The sequence below is a fragment of the Triturus cristatus genome, chromosome 8 (assembly GCF_964204655.1).
Source record: "Triturus cristatus chromosome 8, aTriCri1.1, whole genome shotgun sequence".
NCBI classification, from domain to species: domain Eukaryota; kingdom Metazoa; phylum Chordata; class Amphibia; order Caudata; family Salamandridae; genus Triturus; species Triturus cristatus.
This window is the reverse complement of record NC_140591.1, coordinates 792,123,381-792,141,105: the sequence shown is the minus strand read 5'-3', so window position 1 is coordinate 792,141,105 and position 17,725 is coordinate 792,123,381. Positions and strand designations below refer to the sequence as shown.

General features: G+C 44.0%; 1 protein-coding gene across 1 annotated transcript in view; it reads left to right on the top strand.

The window, feature by feature from the left end:
• HTR1F (5-hydroxytryptamine receptor 1F) overlaps positions 1 to 17,725 on the top strand; it is a 935,734-nt gene that overhangs the window by 327,686 nt on the left and 590,323 nt on the right. Inside the window, exon 4 of the mRNA XM_085620469.1 lies at positions 3,038 to 3,139. The gene's annotated coding sequence lies outside the window, so the exon portion shown is untranslated. The remainder of the gene's footprint in view (positions 1 to 3,037; positions 3,140 to 17,725) is intronic.

Below are 17,725 nucleotides of genomic sequence, written 5' to 3'. Positions count from 1 at the left end.
AGAGCAAAGGGCTAAAGATCTCCCATTGGAGGAAGACATAATGATTCTAAGTGAGACAAAATAAAACTAGACAACACAGTCAGATAAGCTCTCCACTGCTGCACATTGAACTAGAAAGAAACTTAATCGGGCATGGCTTCTACGCGGATGAAGATGGCGACTGCTCGGTGAGCTCCTGTTTTATCCAAAGCTTGTTTTTAACGAAAAGCCCTAATGGTACTTCTGGAGATTTAATTTGGACTTGATTTCCTCTGCAACATGCTTGTGCCTTTGCAGGAGTCTTTCCTGTGATTCCTGGCATTCTATACATCTCATGTCGGTGAGCGGTCACAATTTTGTACTACACGTTGCTTGCGTTTTCTTCATGGAATGATTTCTGCAAACTGCAAGGTCTCTCTCAGTACTGCTTCCCTAAGTGAGCTTTCGGGCTCCTCCTTTAACAATGAATTTTTGCTATACTGGATTTATGCTATTTAACTATAATGTAACTGCATGGCCATCATTTTAGGTAATGCTTGTTTCTCACATAACTAACTCTTCTCGTTACCTCACACAGCAGCGCACCCTATCTTTTTGAAACACTTAACTTTCATTGTTGAGATACTTTGATGTCCTGCTGAGGCACTATCCTGTGTTTCTGTTTGCTTGTTATGGGCAGAATACAATTTTTACAGAAGCATCCATGCAATAACACGCTTCACGTCAAAATGGCTAGTGGTTCCATCATTTGGGCTCCTCTGTCCAAAAGGGTAAAAAATTACCCTCCATCGACTATTATTTTGTCTAGGAACCCAGTTTTTGACACCATTATTGATGAGGTGAGGGACCTGCTGCCTTTTATAAGTGCCACTAATGAGAAACTACAACATATTGAAAGTGTTATATTCCATTTAGGTATCCTATATAGGCGCAGGTAACACTGCAACTTTTCTCCTATATCCTTCCCTACATTACATACATAATGGTTCATAGGGACTGACCTTTTACCTAGACACGACACTGCATTCAGAACGCAGGTTTTTCCCTAGTTCGAATCTCATACATTATGCATGAGGCTTCTTGGAAACACAGCAGGACGATCATCTCCTGTATAATATCTCTGTATAAAGTTCAGGCCTGACATCCTCCTTTAGGCGGACACAGTAACACAGCAAGGTAGGACCCCTGTAGAGACCTCTGGGTATATATACATCATGCCGTGCTTAGAAAAACAGAGGAGACCATGACTTCCCAGCTGACACACTGACCAGAGACACTGAGGCTCCTGCATGCAGACGCTCCAGCTAGCAATGGTCTAAGATCCCTCGCGGGGTGTCCAACTCGAGACCAGGGTGGTGTCCCATATGCTCTCATTCTCAGGTAATGGGGTGGACTAGATCCTAGAGGGATTCTTGGCATAAAACCAACATAGATGCTAGGTACATTTAGGTACATCTAGTTAGGGAGATATCGTAGGAGTACGCACTTTTATCATGTGATTTATATACTTGTTTGTATTCATGATTATTGCAAAATGGTAGAACAGTACCATCTCTTTACTTTCATAGTACTGCTTATCATATATCTCTGTTATTGTCTAATGGTTGTTGCAGCTCATCTATTCTACACTAGAATAACAACTGTTCAATAAATCCTTATTGACAATCTCCCAGTATGTTTATTCTGTGTATCTCTAAGACAAACTAAGTGAGCACAAGTGACTGAGCAAAAGGTTGTATATTGTTTCCACGATCCTGGGGGATCAGGGTTGTCATGTTCTGAGGTTGCCAGAAACTATTCTCTCCCCGATAAGAGGATATTATAGTGGCACTGTGAGCTAGCTAATACAGACAGGCTTACGTATCCGGTGAGGGTGCACAGAATCACTCGCCACCAGTCCCACAGTTTATGTTATCCAAATGTGCAGATCCTGTGAGGTAATATAGGAACTACATGACTGAAGGACTATTATAGAGAGGAAACAGCGGAGATGGAACAGTGCATTAGTTCTCTTCAGGATATCTCTACTAAAATTTCTCTCATTCAACAAGAGATCCTGTGACTGTTGGTGCGAGGATCTTGTATCGTCGTGTCCCCAGCTTTTTGTTAAGCAGACCTCCTTGAATATAAGATAACTTACACCCTTGGGCGTTACACAGATAATGGGGTGGAAAGCGGCACATGAGGACTTAAAAAAAAAAAAAAAAAAAAAAAAAGAGATCCTGTGACTCAAACTTCACACAGAGGATTTGGAGAACAGAAATCATCACAATAATCTCTGTTTCCATGGCCTGCTGGAGGCACGTGAGGAAACAAAACTTCTTGAATTCTTTAAGAAATTCCTTCCAGACCTGCTTGGTCTTCCTACTGCTCCTTTTCTTAATTTACAACATGCTCATCATCTAGGCCAACTTCATCCTCTCCCCTCCAAACTCCAAAGCATCATGATTATACTTTTTTTTAGAATTTACTTCTTTTAGTCATGAAAGCAGCTAAAATAAAAAGGCAACTTGTCTGGTTATGATATCTTCATATCTGAAGCTACTTCCAATGCAACCATTGCCAGACATAAGGAATTTCTTGCTGAGAGGCCATGAGTGAGGCACCTGAATATACTTTATGCCATTCTACATTCTTGTTTATGCATATTAACTTATGAGGGCACCACTAAATCTTTTGATAACACTGCTAAATTGAAACTGTATCTCCAGAACATTACGTCACATGAAATGGGTACTGTTGCTTAGAAATCTTAAGATCTTTTGTATTTTTTCTATCCCTATGATAGCTTTCTTTTTTTCTCTATTTTATTTACGTATGCTCTGCTGTCGATCTTGTTATCGTGTTGAGACGTCTTATACCAACTTTTACTAGTTTATCCTTAATTTGCTCTCTATTCTGTTTTCTTCTCTATTTCCTTTTCTGACTTCCACTCTTCTTTTCCTCTCTTTTTTCTGTGAATGCATATATGATATTTAATTTCTAATATTTTCCTTGTTTTTATCCTTTGTAGTGTGTAATCAATGTTTTTGTTTTGTCTCTTATCCTTTTTTTGCAGCTTGTCACCCCTGTACCTGTATCTCGCTTCCCATGCACCCAATATGTTTAATGTTATCTCATGGAAATTCATGAACTTGGACATCCAATCAAACGACAAAAGGTACTTTCTCACTTAGCTAAACTTGATTCTAAAGTTGCCTTTTTACAGTAAACACATTGTAACGGTTCTGAATTGGTTGAACTAAGGAGAAAATGGGTTGGCCAAGATTTCTTCTATCCAGCAGTTTATTCTTTGCCATAACACTTTGTAACTGCAAGTTATTTCAAATGAATGTTGCCTGAAGAATGAAAAATAAACCAATAAAAGAGATGCTTGACCTACACAGGAGTATGTATGTGTCTGATGGGTTATGTGGGGTAGGGGTTTGGGGCTATGGAAATGTGTGGCCCATCAAGCACCTAGAAAATGCTGGGGTAATCTGTTTGTCTGATTGCCTGGCTCTAGAGGGCGCCAACAGAATCCCATGGGTTGCTTCTGTGCAGAAAATCCGTATTAAAGTGGATATGGTTGAATTATTCACAAATCCACAGGAACACAATTTATCGTGCAAAGAGTCTATTAAAAATCAGTACCTGGGGACATATAAGGAAATAAGAATGGAAGGAGCACTTGATTTACAAACAGTTGTGCGATACACCTTGGTGTCAACAATCAGTCATTTGGAGCAATACTTGTGTTGGGTAGAAAATTATTTTCAGCTGCACCTTTTAACAATTTTTAGGCTAAATATTGTACATTTTAAAGTTGATTTTCCTACGTGAAAAGACTGGTATTGTGATTTACCTCCATGTAGATGCAACATTACACAACAAAGCACATGTCCCTTTTAATAATCCCATGACCCAAGTGCTTTTCCAGTCTGTTTCCCAGGACCAAATGTTTCCATTGCTTAAGTGTAGATCTTGTATGCAAGTACGGGGAACCAAAAGCCGTCCTGCTAAAAATTAGCAAATCTTCCCCGATCTCCTCTGCGTGGTATCTCTCTTTTCATCTATCCTTTCTCTCTATCCTTCTCTCCATCTCTCCTCTCTCTCTCTTCTCCCTCTCTGATTGCTGTTTTTCTACTGTCCCTCTCTCTCACTCCCTCTATTTCTCTCTCTCTTGAAGCCTTTCTGTGGCTGCTGGAGTTCATTTAAGGAGCTGGGGGAATGACAGAGGCACCAAGAGAAGCCCTTGGCTTTCAAAACTGGGCTCCGAGGGCTCCGGCCCTCCGGGGTAATGCCCAGTGGAATAAAAGGTCGGTCTGCTCTGCTTGCACCACTGTCATCCCGATGCAATTATTATGATCCGAATGTTACCGTAGCTCAATTATTAATTTATTGTATGCTATTGGCAGGGCCACTGGAATTATGCGGCAGAGGAGGACCAAATTATGTCAAGGTTGACTAAATTATGAGGCTAGAAATTTCATAATATGTGGCATAATAGATCTTGTTTGTTGTTTTTCCGAAATGGACAGGAAAGTCCAAAGTAACCAAGGACTATTTATTTTATTTTGTGTCTTTTTCTCATAATCAAAGAAAATTTATTCGGCAGGATAGAAAAGACAGCCAACACGAGTTTTGCCCCTTCTCGGTGCACAGGCCTGAGGCTTTCTCTAGGCTCTTGGAATAGTTGCAAATAGTTGTAGAACTGGACATAAGCGGTCTCAAGGTTGGAATAAAATCAAGCACTTCAGAGGCAGGGCAGCGTTTCCACTGTGCCATCTTGCCTACGGAACCTTGTATGGCCCGTAAGAGTTGTAAATCTTAAGTATGTAGAGAAGGAGTTGCTAAAGGCCACGGGTTCAGTCAGCTGCAAAATTAATGCAATCGCTCCAGAGACATCTCACCCCTCCCTGCCTCTGACCTTTACTTCCTTAATGTGCCATTTTACCCATGGTAACACTGTCTGAGGTAATATTTTACCTTAGTACTACCAATTGAACACCCAAATACAGCAATAACCAACTGAAAGATGACCAGTCAACCTTTGCGAATGGGCATCCAGCGCATAAAAAATGTGTCTTCTTGTTTTTAATGATCTTTGATTCACTTGAACTAGAAGCACAGTAGTTTTTTGTTAAAATCAGATTGTTATACAGCAGATGGTGAATTATGGGAGAAATATGGCAAATCCATAATTATGTTAAAAACGTCGCAGTTGCAGAAATGCAAAATTTCAGTCACCCTAGCTATTGGTTGAGGAATTGAGGAATTGAGGTATTGAGGGCTCTGGTGATTAACGCTGTTGTTGTTGTGTGGTATAGTGCAGTGAGATGTGATGTGAAGTGCCTGTGTTTGTTGTGTTGTTGTGATGTGAGGGATGATATTGGAATATTGTTAGAAATTGGGTTACTGATTGACTGGGCTGTGAACCCTGGTCAATCAACATTCACAATCCTAGTCAGGGTACAGCACAAGCTAGTAACCTATTGCTTAACCCCTTGGTAGCTTGGCACGGAGCTGTCAGGCTTACCTCAGGCCAATGTGCAAAGTATTTGTGCAACACCGCAAATGGTAAAACAGTGAAAACGTCACACAAAAATATTCCTCCGCAGTTTAGAAAAATAAGGTAAAACTTAATAAATAAAGCAAAACTAAAATGACGAAAATCCAAGTAGTGGAACCAGAGATAATGAATTTTAAAGATTTAGAGAAAATAGCACCAACAGGCTTAAAATGTCAACTGTGGATATCTGGTCACGCCGGACCGGGACAAATTCACAAGTTCAGGCCAAATGCGAAGGAGCACGGGCTGGCTACAGGGACCAAGTTAGACCAACTGAACAGAGTACCTTAAATCCTGGCTTGGGATACTTTGCATGGATTCATGTCGAAGATGCATTGCACAGCCGAGGCAATGCGTCAGTTCTGAGATAAGGTGAGGTCCTGCTGCGTTGTCGATGAGGATCCTTTAGACGAGGGCTTGCAATGAGAAGTATGGAGTTGGGGATGCATTGCGCAGTTGGGGAGATTCGCCGGATCCGAGGAGCTGCGGGCTGCGATGCAGAGGCTGGCATGGCATACTCAGGATGCCTTGATGGGGGATGTGAGGGCCTGTGCCATGGATGCATCACCAGGATTGTTGTTTCCTGCCAGGGAGGACCTGACCTGGCAGTTAGGGCTGGAGTGTTCCCATGGGGAGCAGTGTCAAGACTGGTTTGCATATGACTGGGGTGGCATGGGGAGCAAAAGAAAGATGGATTTAACCCAGATATCTTGACTGGTGTTGAGTGTTTGAAAAGTTTCAGCATCATCTTATTATGTTTGCAATGTTCGCACTAAGTGGCCAATGGTATGCCCAGACGTGCGTCCCTTGCTGCTTGGCACTGGATTCAAGCTAGCCTGGCTGATGAGGGGTGATACCTGGAAACCGGCCCCGGGTGTCTTCTTTCCGGTCCAGGGAGGACCTGACCTGGCAGTTCGGTCTGGACTTATCCCATGGGGAGCAGAGTCAAACCTTATTTGCATATGGTTGGGTCCAAACTGGGGTGGCATGGTGAGCAAAAGAACAATGGATTCAACCCAGATCTCTTCACTGGGGGTGAGTGTTTGAAAAGTTTTAGCACTTCGTCCATCATCATATTAGGTTTGCTATGTTCACCCTAAGTGGCCAAGGGTATGCCCAGACGTAGGTCCCGTGCTGCTTGTCACTGGATTCAAGCTACCCTGGCTGATAAGGGGTGATACCCTAAAACCGGGCCCAGGATTCTTATTTTCGGTCCAGGGAGGACTTGGTCTGGCAGGTCAGGCTGGACTGTTACCATGAAGAGCAGAGGCAATACTGGTTTGCATATGGCTGGGCCCAAAATGGGGTGGCATGGTGAGCAAAAGAACGATGGATTTAACCCAGATCTCTTGACTGGGGGTGACTGTTTGAAAAGTTTCAGCACTCCATTCATCATTTTGTTATGTTTGCTATGTTTGCCCTAATTGGCCAAGGGTATGCCCAGATCTGAGTCCCTTGCTTGCTGTGCCTCTGGATTCAAGCTAGCCTGGCGAATAAGGGGTCATCCCCTGAAACCGGTCAGAGGATTCTTATTTACAGTCCAGGGAGGACCTGGCCTGGCAGTTCGGGCTGGACTGTTCCCATGGGGTGTGGGGTCAAGATTGATTTGCATATAGCTGGGTTCAAACTGGGGTGGCATGGTGAGCAATAAAACAATTAATTTAACCCAGATCTCTTGACTGGTGAGTGTTTGACAAGTTTCAGCACTCCGTCCATCATCTTGCTATGTTTGCAATGTTCGCACTAAGTGGCCAAGGGTATGCCCAGACGAGGTCCCCTGCTGCTTGCCGCTGGATTCAAGCTAGCCTTGCGGATGAGGGCTGATACAAGCCATATGCAAATGAGGGCTGATACACCAAAACCAGTCAAAGGATGATTGTTTCCGGTCCAGGGAGGACCTGGCCTGACAGTTCGGACTGATCTGTTCCCATGGGGAGCGGGGTCAAGACTGATTTGCATATGGCTAAGTTCAACTGGAATGGCACGGTGAGCAGAAAAACGATAGATTTAACCCAGTTCTGTTGACTGGGGGGTGAGTGTTTGAAAATTTTCAGCACTCCGTCCATAAACTTGTTATGTTTGGCGATGCATCCCACAGCGGAGGTTCCGATGTGGCATCAGGCTGTGATGCGATACAGGACTTTTGCAGCAAGTTTCAATCCATGTAGTGCGGCAATGCATGCGTTCTGCTCGGGTTTGCGCCACGCAGCAGAGGAGATGCGTCAGTCCCATTGGATCCTCAGAGGCTGGCAGAGCACCTTAGGCCCATTTCCAATGGCCCAGGACTGGGGTGGCACCGCTTGGCAGGGAAGACTCACAGATGGCGGAGTCCAGGTGCATATGCAAGGTTTTTGGAAGTCTCTTATGTACCTGAGGCTTCATATCAGGAGGCAGCCAAGTACTCCTTGGAGTCACTCTGGGTTCTGGGATCAAGTGATGGTGGTCCAGTACTTCTCACCGAGGCAAGAAGGCAGCAGGCAGAAGGTCAGCACAGCAAAGCAGGAGTCCATCAAAGTACATTCCTTCAACAGCACATCAGCACTTCCTGGCAGAGCATCCACAGGTCCAGACGTGTACTGAAGTGTTGGTGTCTGAGGTCCTTCTTTTATACACAGTTGTGCCTTTGAAGTAATTAGAAGCTTCTAGAAGCAAGCCTTTGAAGTGCACAGATACCTTGCCTTCCGTGTCCTGGCTTCAGACAAAATACAGGGGTAATGCAGCACTTTAGGTGGAGACAACAGACAGCCTATTCAGGTGTAAGTGAAGTTGGGCCCAGATCCTCCCTCCCTTCATGCCAGTGATTTCCCATACAGTGGCACCTATACTCCCATTGTGCGTGGCTTTCTAGGAGGAATACTCAAAGCCAAATGCCAACCTCACCGAGTCATATGATCAGAGACAGGATGCAGGCACAAAATGGCAGAGGCAACAAAATGTAAACTTTCAAAAAGTGGCATTTTCAGAATTGTAATTTACAATTTGACTTCACTATAATGTAGTATTATAAATTAAGATTCCAGAGACAGATAACATGAACCAGTTATCTCTTCCAATTCTGAAGGTAAAACGTTAGGGGAAAACCACGCCAGGGGATTCCAGGTCTAACAGATATGGGTTTGGATGCTCTGGTAAGATGCGGTTTGATATTGCACGCAGACACGGAGTGGTGATGCTGTATGATGTAGGTGATGGGATGAATTATCAGGTGCAGGTGGGATGTAGTAATATATGGACAGGGATAGTGAAATATTTTAAATTGTGAGGTATGGTATCATGTAGTACAGGGGTAATAGGGTATGACGATATAAGATAGGTATGGGATGATTTAGTGCACTATAATGCTGTGATGTATGGTGTGGGGATATGTGATTTGATTTGGTCTGGTAGTTTGAGGTGAGATTTCATGTAGGGTTCTACAGAAGAGGGATGTGGCGCTAGGTGGCGATTAATGTGCATGGGTGCATAGTGTGGTATTTCGGCATATAGTGTGACATGGTGCTGTGTTGTACAGTGTTCACAAGGAGTGAAATGATGTGAAGTGCTACAATGGTGTTGAGAGGTATAGTGTGATCTGGTGTGGAGTGGTATGTTGTCTTATGTGCCAACATATAAGGTGAAATATGAGGCATGCCAAGTAATGTAATAGAATTTAATTTGCGGTGCTGTGAAATGGTGTGTTATATTTTTGTGGGAAGTGCTGTAATGTGCCGTGGAATGGTGTGATGTTGTGTAAAAAGACAAATATTTGTCATACTGCATATAGAAACAATTTTACTACTTTCTATGTTGCTGTAGACAATGTGTGAATGGCTCCTATCACCCATGTGAAAAGGTGGTGGTTATAAAAAGCAAGGAAGCCTTTTTGCAGGACTTCACAATTAGAAAGGAAAAATATCGTACTGTCATTCAGCGGCCTTCCTTAATGGGAGAAAATGCTGAATTAGAGTGAGTCAGGTGCCAAATCCCTCCATGTTTGTGTGGTGTCAGTAGCAACCTTAAGCGACGTGTAAATAATTGAGACAACACAATACAGAGTCGCTTGTGGGCAAGTGGAAAGGTCATAGAGTCTCAATGTGAAGATTAGGGGCTGTCTCATACAAGTGCCCCAAAGGCGCAATGAACGTTTGTACCTGCTTTGCGTGCCCCCATAGTACTTTGGTATTATAGAAGGGGCTGCAGATGCTTGTGCATCCCATTCTGTAATACTGAAAGCCCTGGTGCACATACAGCGCCAGCACTTCCTCAGGATGGTGTTCCCTTATTTTCATGGGGGTATAGCCCCATGCAAATGAGGGAATCCCTTTTCCTCTGCGCCAGGGCCATATTACAGATGCGGACTCAGAGGCAAAGAAGCTCTCAGGAGGTGCACTAACAGTGCACCCCCTGATTGTGACCCTCTGGTGGGGGACCAGACCTCTCCATGCAGGCGGGTGCAGTCAGTCACTGCACCTGCCTGCAAAGGGATCTCTTGATCCCCTTTGAAAGTGCAGATGGTTTCCCCCTGCACTGTGAAAACATGGAGTAGCTTCAAAGCAGGTGCTCCGTTCTTTACATTTATGCGCTGCCTAGAGGACATCGCGAGTCCGCGACTGCCCTGGGGACAGCGCGTTCACCCTAATACAGCGCATTTTCCTGAGGGTGCCAGGTGCATTTTTTAAAAGGTGCGCCCAGTGCAATAAAGGAAAATGCGCCCTATGTGTAATACGTCCCTAGGTGTTTGGGTCTTGAAGTCTTGATGGTCATGTGTGTGGTCTGTTTCAAAAAGTTTCAGTCCAGAATGATCAATTTCAAAAGTGATTTTTCTTGATGGTAAAATATTATTCTTGGCACTATTTATGAACTATATTTGCAAGTATATCATGCCCGGTGTGTATTTTGTCACTTGAGACTCTCAGAGACCTGTATCTAATTATGGAGTCACTTGTTTCTGCTTCAGAGCTTGTGAACATTTACGTGTTGGATAAAAATTGCTCAACCTAGTTTCTGCAATTCAGTGCTCGGATATTCAAAAGGTGTCTTCCTTCTGACATTACTCTTAATATTAGCTTTTTCTGAAACATTATCATCCTTTCGACCAATAAATACAGTGAAATATGTTATTGAAATTATTCCGATACGTCTGCAGTTTGCTGCCTTAGTAATGTTTAATGTATTATTGACTTTAAATAAAGACATAATTGCGAGTTTTCTTTACTACTTTAGGTAAAAAATGGGTAATTACCCAGTACACATTTAAGTACCTGTAACTTTTTCCTTGATTACGTGCACAACTGATGGCCAAATACCTGATTTAAAGTTTGGAGGACAGATCAAGTACTGTTGCGATCAGTGGCGTAACGAAAGTTCAAGGGGCCCCCCTGCAATATACACGGAGGGGCCCCCGCTCCGGATTTATTCCGGAGCACTCAGTCATACGTACTGTGCCGAGGGGGCCCCGTGCAGCTCGGGGGCACCCCGCACCGCGGGGTATGCGGGGGCCTGTGTTACGCCCCTGGTTGCCATAGCTGGGTACTCGACTGCCGCCATGGTGAGGTTACTCAGCCTACCAAAATGAGCCCACCAGACATCTCTTGCATTTACAGGAACTGCAGTCACAGCAGTTCCTGTAAATGCATTGAAAGTTTGACGGATGGCTCTGTCAACATGACAGAGCTGTTGGTCAAACCTTTATTGTTTTTTTGATTTTCAAAAACAAAATACCAAAGTGGGAATTAAAAAAATAATAATAATAAAACAACCCCCTCAGCATTAGAGATTTTCCCCATTCCATAGGGTCATATTGCAGTTTTAACTGCCCCTTACTGCCAGGTTTTACCTGCCAGTGAAGGACTGTGAAAACTGGCCATGTGTTCACCCACTCTAAATAGGTCGGGAAAACATGGCCATACCGCTGACAGCCCTTACACTGTTGTATGTATGCAGTGGAGATAAAAAAGTCTCCGCCGTCTACATACTGAAGGTACGCTTTACACTAAGTGAAACAGGTGGACCGTTGCTTTGTCAGAGAGGGTACTCTGTCTCTGTTGCAAAAGCCAAAGTCAGAATAAGGCCTCAAATGTCTATACGTGGTTTGCCTATTATGTGTATACAATGGCTGTTTTTTCCAATTTAAAGCAGCAGTTTTCTGCCGCTAAACCGGCGATAATTTTAACGCCCTCCTTGATAATATGCCCCATTGTTTGTTAAAGTTTGGAGTTTCTGATGTCTTCACTACAGTTTGGCAATAACCAGCTGGCCAAACAGCCTGAGAGGTGAACACTGAACCTTGTGTACATTACCACAGCTGTGGGCTGGATCAGAGTGGCGCAAATCGCCAGACATGCATCAATTGGCGGCAAAACAAAAGTGTCGCAGGATGCGCACCCATTGACTATAGTGGACAGCCTGTGTGGCCACTGTGAGTAAACTTTTTTTTACTAAAAAAAGAAGCTGCGTCATGCTCAACAGCCAGCTCGAGCCACGTTACACACCATGATGCTGGCCAGCAGAAGCAGCTACTGTCTGGGCCCGATTCACGCACAGATTGACAGACGCGACCCCGGTGCCAAGTACAGGAAAACACGCTCTGACTACACAGCCGTGCATATTAACAGGCCGTACCTCATCAACTCAAACAATATCCATGCATCGCTACGCAATGGGGGATTCTCTCACATTGATGGGTCTGCAGCACCATGTGGCCATTAGAGGAAATAAAAAGAATTCTTCCCATATGACTGTTAGAGGAAAGATCCTTCCTTTATCACTGATTGTACAACACAAAACAAGGAACTAAACAAGGAAATAAAACGATCTCACAGGAGATTATTTTCTCAGTAACTTTTACTTTCTAACATGGAATCCTCAGCAATTGTTATTCCTCCTCCATTCTTGCCCCATCATGGCACACCATCTATTCAGTGGGAGGACTGGATAGATTTATTTGAAAACTATTTGATTGCATTAGGCAAGCAAGACTTTAGACCGGTATGAAAAAAGCCTTATTGTAGAGTACTGTGGGAAAGGAGGGCACCATATTTTTAAGTTTGTTCCGGAAGTACTTGACATTAATGACCAGCCTATACTTGATGTATACAAAGAAGCTAAACTGCATTGGAAATGCAGATTTGCCAAAGAGGAGAGCATTATCATGTCCAGATGCAAATGTTACACTCATCCACAGAAGTCAGGAGAGTCAATGGATGACTTTGTGTCTAGTTTGGGTGAACTCTCAGTGAAGTGTTGTTTTGGCCAATTGACAGCAGAACTTATGCAAGATCAATTGATTGTTCAATGCAGGAGCAAGTAAACACACGAGCGGTGATGGGCAGCAAAGAATCCTGCTCTGAAGGATTCACTCAGTATAACCAAAGTAGTAGAAGAATCAAAATTGTGCATGATGGAAATGTGCAAGAAGGATCTGGGGAGTGATGGAGATGAGATATTTGTGGTACACAAAAAAGATGATTCTCAAAAGAACAACAAAACAAAGACAAGTTTCGGAAAGGGGGCCTTGCTACTCTAAATCCCTTGAGGCTTGTTATGGGTGTGGGAGTACTTTCCACTCTGGAGATTCTAAGTCTTGTCATGCTGTAAATAAGGATTGCAGGAAAAGTGGTTGAAAGGGCCACTTTGCCTGCATGTCTAAAGAGAATCACATGTAGTAGTCATGAGGCAACCAAGGGGTGACAGACAGGAAGATTGTGTATTAATCTTGATTCAGTTAGGAGATAATGAAAGGAGGAGAGACAGACCGAAAGAATGCTTTGCAGTTAAGGACAAGAATGGTGAATTGATGTTAGATTTGGGATCAGTATATGCCATGATTACGAACAGCATGTTGAGAAGGAAAGGATAAATGCAAATTCCTGATTGAGGTTATTGAGTACTTGGTTCACACGATTACTGGCGACAGAGTCAAACCCAGAAGGATTTACTTAGAGCTATCAGATCATCTCTCACACCTCAAGATAAAGATCAATTACGATCTTTCATGAGTCTCATCAAATATTATTCTAAGTTTGTGAGATAGTTAGCTGAGAAGACGGAGAGTTTAAGGCATCTATTCAAGAAGGGGTGTGCATTTGAATGTGGCAAAGACCAACAGGAATCATTTGAGAATGTGAGCAAGGAAGTTTGTGAGGCAGGGATTTTGGTACTGTTTCACACACATTTGAGATCTATCTTAACTGTGGATGCTAGTGCTGGTGGTGTGGGTGCTGTTTTCTCCCAGCTACAGGGAGGAGTGGAGAAAACTGTGGCCTTTGCGTTGCGTTCTCTGACTCTGTTGTAGAGCATGAGTCGTTGGCTGCAGAATGGAGTGTTGAGAACTTCAGGACATTTGTGTGTGGTTCGGGTTTCTGTATTCATACAGATCACAAACCTTTAATCAAGGTATTAACACCAGGAGTGACAGGGAAAGTTTCAGCAAGACTGGCAACACTGGTGAAACTGGTGGCCAAACTTAAAGAATAAAGGTATAAGATTGAGTACATTCCAGGTTGATGAAATGCCCAGGCAGACTGTCTTCAGCGTATGTCACTAGATTGGACGGATGTCAACAAGGAGGCCATGGTAGCAAAAGAACAAGAGGGAGCTGTTGCGTACATGTCGGATGTAGAGGAGTGTGGGTATGGAGCCTTCACTTCAAGAGAATGGGGTATGTGTATGGAGACTGATGAAGTGTTAAAAGCAGTTAAACGGATGAGTATTGTAGGCGGGCAGAGGGAGAGCACTGTTTGCCTTCTGTGAAGCCATTTGTAAAAGTGCTTTATGACTTAACTTTGTGTGGCCGTGATGCCATTATACTGAATGATAACTTTGTCCTACCTGATGGTCTGAAAGGGAAGATCTTTGGGATAGCACATAAGGGACATCTAGAACAAAATTAACTAAGAGGAGGATAAAGGAACATTTTTGGTGGCCAGGGATAGATGGCAAATTCACATGGGCAGAGAGATGTAAGAATTGTAAGGATCTGGGCAGACCTTGGAGTATGGTGTGCTTGGATTTCAGAGGGCCCTTACATAGGGTAAAAGGAGAAGTCAAGAATGCTTTAGTCATGGTGCATGTGCTTTCCAAATGGTTGTTGGTCAAGTTTATGAAAGAAGTGGCCACCAGGTGTACCATTTCGATCCTGCAGAGAGTGTGTTTGAAGGAGGGTTTTTCACAGTTACTCACTACTGATAATGGTACCCAACTCACCTTGCAAGAAATTAAGGCATTTTTGCAACTGTGTATTATAAAACATAACCGCTCGGCTCTGTACAAACCCCAAGCCAGTTGTATAGAGGGGAGGGCAAACTGTTTGGGCAAAGGTGTGATACTGAACGCAATTCAAGGAAGATGTGACTTTAAAGAAATGATGAATAACATCAATCAATCAGGGTTTGTAAAGTGTGGCTACTCACCCGTGAGAGTATCAAGAAGCTGGGAGCAAGGGGGTGCTGATTCGTCTGCGCTATGATGTTCAGTCATGGAACCATCACACCACAGAGAATGGAGTGATTAAAGCATTACCTTTTGAAGGTATGAGATGAAGGAAAACAGGTACTAAATGGACTCCAGCATGGTTGCTAAATTGTGATGGCTGGGGAAAAAAAGGACAAATCTAGTGTTGTGACAAGAGGAGTCACTGATGTGGGAGATTGAGAGAAGGTCTGAAATGGAAGGGTGAGTGCAGGCTTGTCCAAATTCAGGGGTCTATTTAAACTAAGAAAGGTGTGTAATGGATTTGTTGAATTAGGATAATGGTGACTGTTAGAAATGGGGGTCTCTAGTTGGCAGAAGTAGGTGCCTTTGTCCAAGTAGGGACCCTTTTTTATAGTCAGTGCAAGACACGAACACTCCTAAAATAACCCCTGCTCACCCCATTGGTAGCTTGGCACAAGCTGTCAGGCTTATCTCAGAGGCAGTGTGTAAAGCATTTGAACATAACCAACAGTAATACAGTGAAAACACTACAATGGACACCACACCAGTATAGAAAAAAATCAAATATTTTTATATATCCAAAACAAGACCAAAACGATAGGAATCTAACATACAGTACTTAAAAATATGCACTTTGCAAGAATAACACTGAAAATGCAGTCCCTTGTAGTCTGTAGCGCTGTCAGGTGCTATCGCGATACTGAAAACAACAGAATCCAACAGTTCCACCTGACCCCATTGGTCGGGGAATCAGCAGACTCATAAACAGTACTTTTGTGTTTGTGGCGGATGCAGCTGTATGTGGCAACCGTCGCGTTGTAATGGAAAGCATAGCGGTGCGCTGTGCAGTATCCTCAGGTCACGTGCAGGCAGCAGCTCAGAGGCGGTCGTCCAGCGGCATCGGTAAGACCAGAGATGCGGTGTGAAGCTGGGTAGTGCTTGATGCGGTGCTGACAGATCGCGGTGCAGGCAACGGAGCAGGTTGAAGAGCAGCTACAGCGTCAGTGACACCAGGACGGCGAGGTAAAGCGAGGCGGTGTGGAATGCGGTGCCCACAAGTCCTGGTGCAAGCAGCGGCTCGGTGGTGATGGCGTCAGTTGTCGTCATTGGTGACACCAGGATTACTGTGCAAGATGTGGCGGTGCCCTCTGCGGTACCTTCAGGGCATGGAGCCAGTGACGGTGTTGACTGCTTTCCTCCATCTGCTGCAACTGAAACCCGCAGTTCCAGAGATGGTGCCCAGAGGTGAGTGAATCTTTGATGTCCCTGAGACTTAGTGAACAGGAGGCAAGCTCAGTTACAAGCCCTTGGAGATACTCAGCAACAAGTTAGAGAAAGTTAAATCCAGTCCTTTCACTCTCCAAGGAAGAAGCAGCAACTGCAGGCCAACCCAACAAAGCGGCAACACAGCAAAGGGCAGCCCTCCTCCTGGTAGCTCTTCCAGCTCTTCTTCTTGGCAGGTTCATAGATTCCAGCGAGTTCTCTGAAGTCTTTTATCCCCCTGAGACTTTTCAACAGGAGGCAAACTCTACTCCAAGCCCTTGGAGAAAAATCTAACAGCAGGATGATGAAAGTGCACTCCAGTCCTTTTCCTGCTCAAGACAGAAGCAGCAGGCCAACACAGCAGAGCACCCAGCAAAGTGGCAGTTCCTCCTGACAGTTTTTCCAGCTCTTCTTCCTGGCAGGTTCCTTAGTTCAGCAGTAATCTAAAGTTCTGGGGTCTGGGCCCCACTTTTTATAGCACAAATTGCTTGTTCTCTAGTGGCAGATAAACTCTGTGCCCAACCAAAAACAATTCTGTCCTTTATGGTACAGCTTCCTGGCAGGAAGTTGAGACAGCATTGTCCAAGGCAGACAGGGCCTATTAAGGTCAAAGAGAAATATCCTCCCACCACTCTAAATGCCGACCAGGCCAATTCAGGTGCTAGTGAAAACTCCTCCCACTACTCTGAATCCAGCCCAGGTCTTTTCAGCCCAGCCATGACTCATCCAGGAAAGGCAGGACACACAACAACCCCCGTGACCATCTGAGAGAATTCACATTCCGAGCCCCTGTCACTCCAAAGCCAGACAGTCAATCTACAAAACAGCAGAGGTTCACAGGATGGCTAAGCAAGAAAATACATACTTTCTAAAAGTGGTATTTTCAAACACACAATATAAAAATCATCTTTACTAAAAGATGTATTTATAGATTCTGAGTTCAGGCATACCAACTCCTTCTTCCTATCTTCTCTCCATGGGCTGTTATATTTATAAGATGTTATAAATAAACTCCCATTCTATCCTATGTGACAAATATCCTTTCCATAGTGAAAAACGAAATACACTGTAATTCACTCCCAGCACATGTCACACACACCAGTGCATGTCCTACCTTTAACATACACAGCACCCAGACCACAGGGATACCTTGGGCCTCACTTAGGAGTGAATTATATGTAAGAAAATGGAAGATTAGGGCTTGGCTAGTGCGTGAACTTGCCAGGTCGACATGGCAGTTATAAACTGCGCACAGACACTGCAGTGCCAGGTGTGAGTTACATTTACAAGCTGCTCATATGGGTGGCACAATCAGTGCTGCAGGCCCACTAGCAGCAGTTGATTTACAGGCCCTGGGCACACACGGTGTACTGTACTAGGGACCTACCAGTAAATCAAATATGCCAATCATGGAATCACCAATCCATAAGCACAATTTACAGGGAGAACATATGCGCTTTAGCACTGAATAGCAGTGGTAAAGTGCCCAGAGTCCTAAAACCAACAAAAACAGGGTAAAAA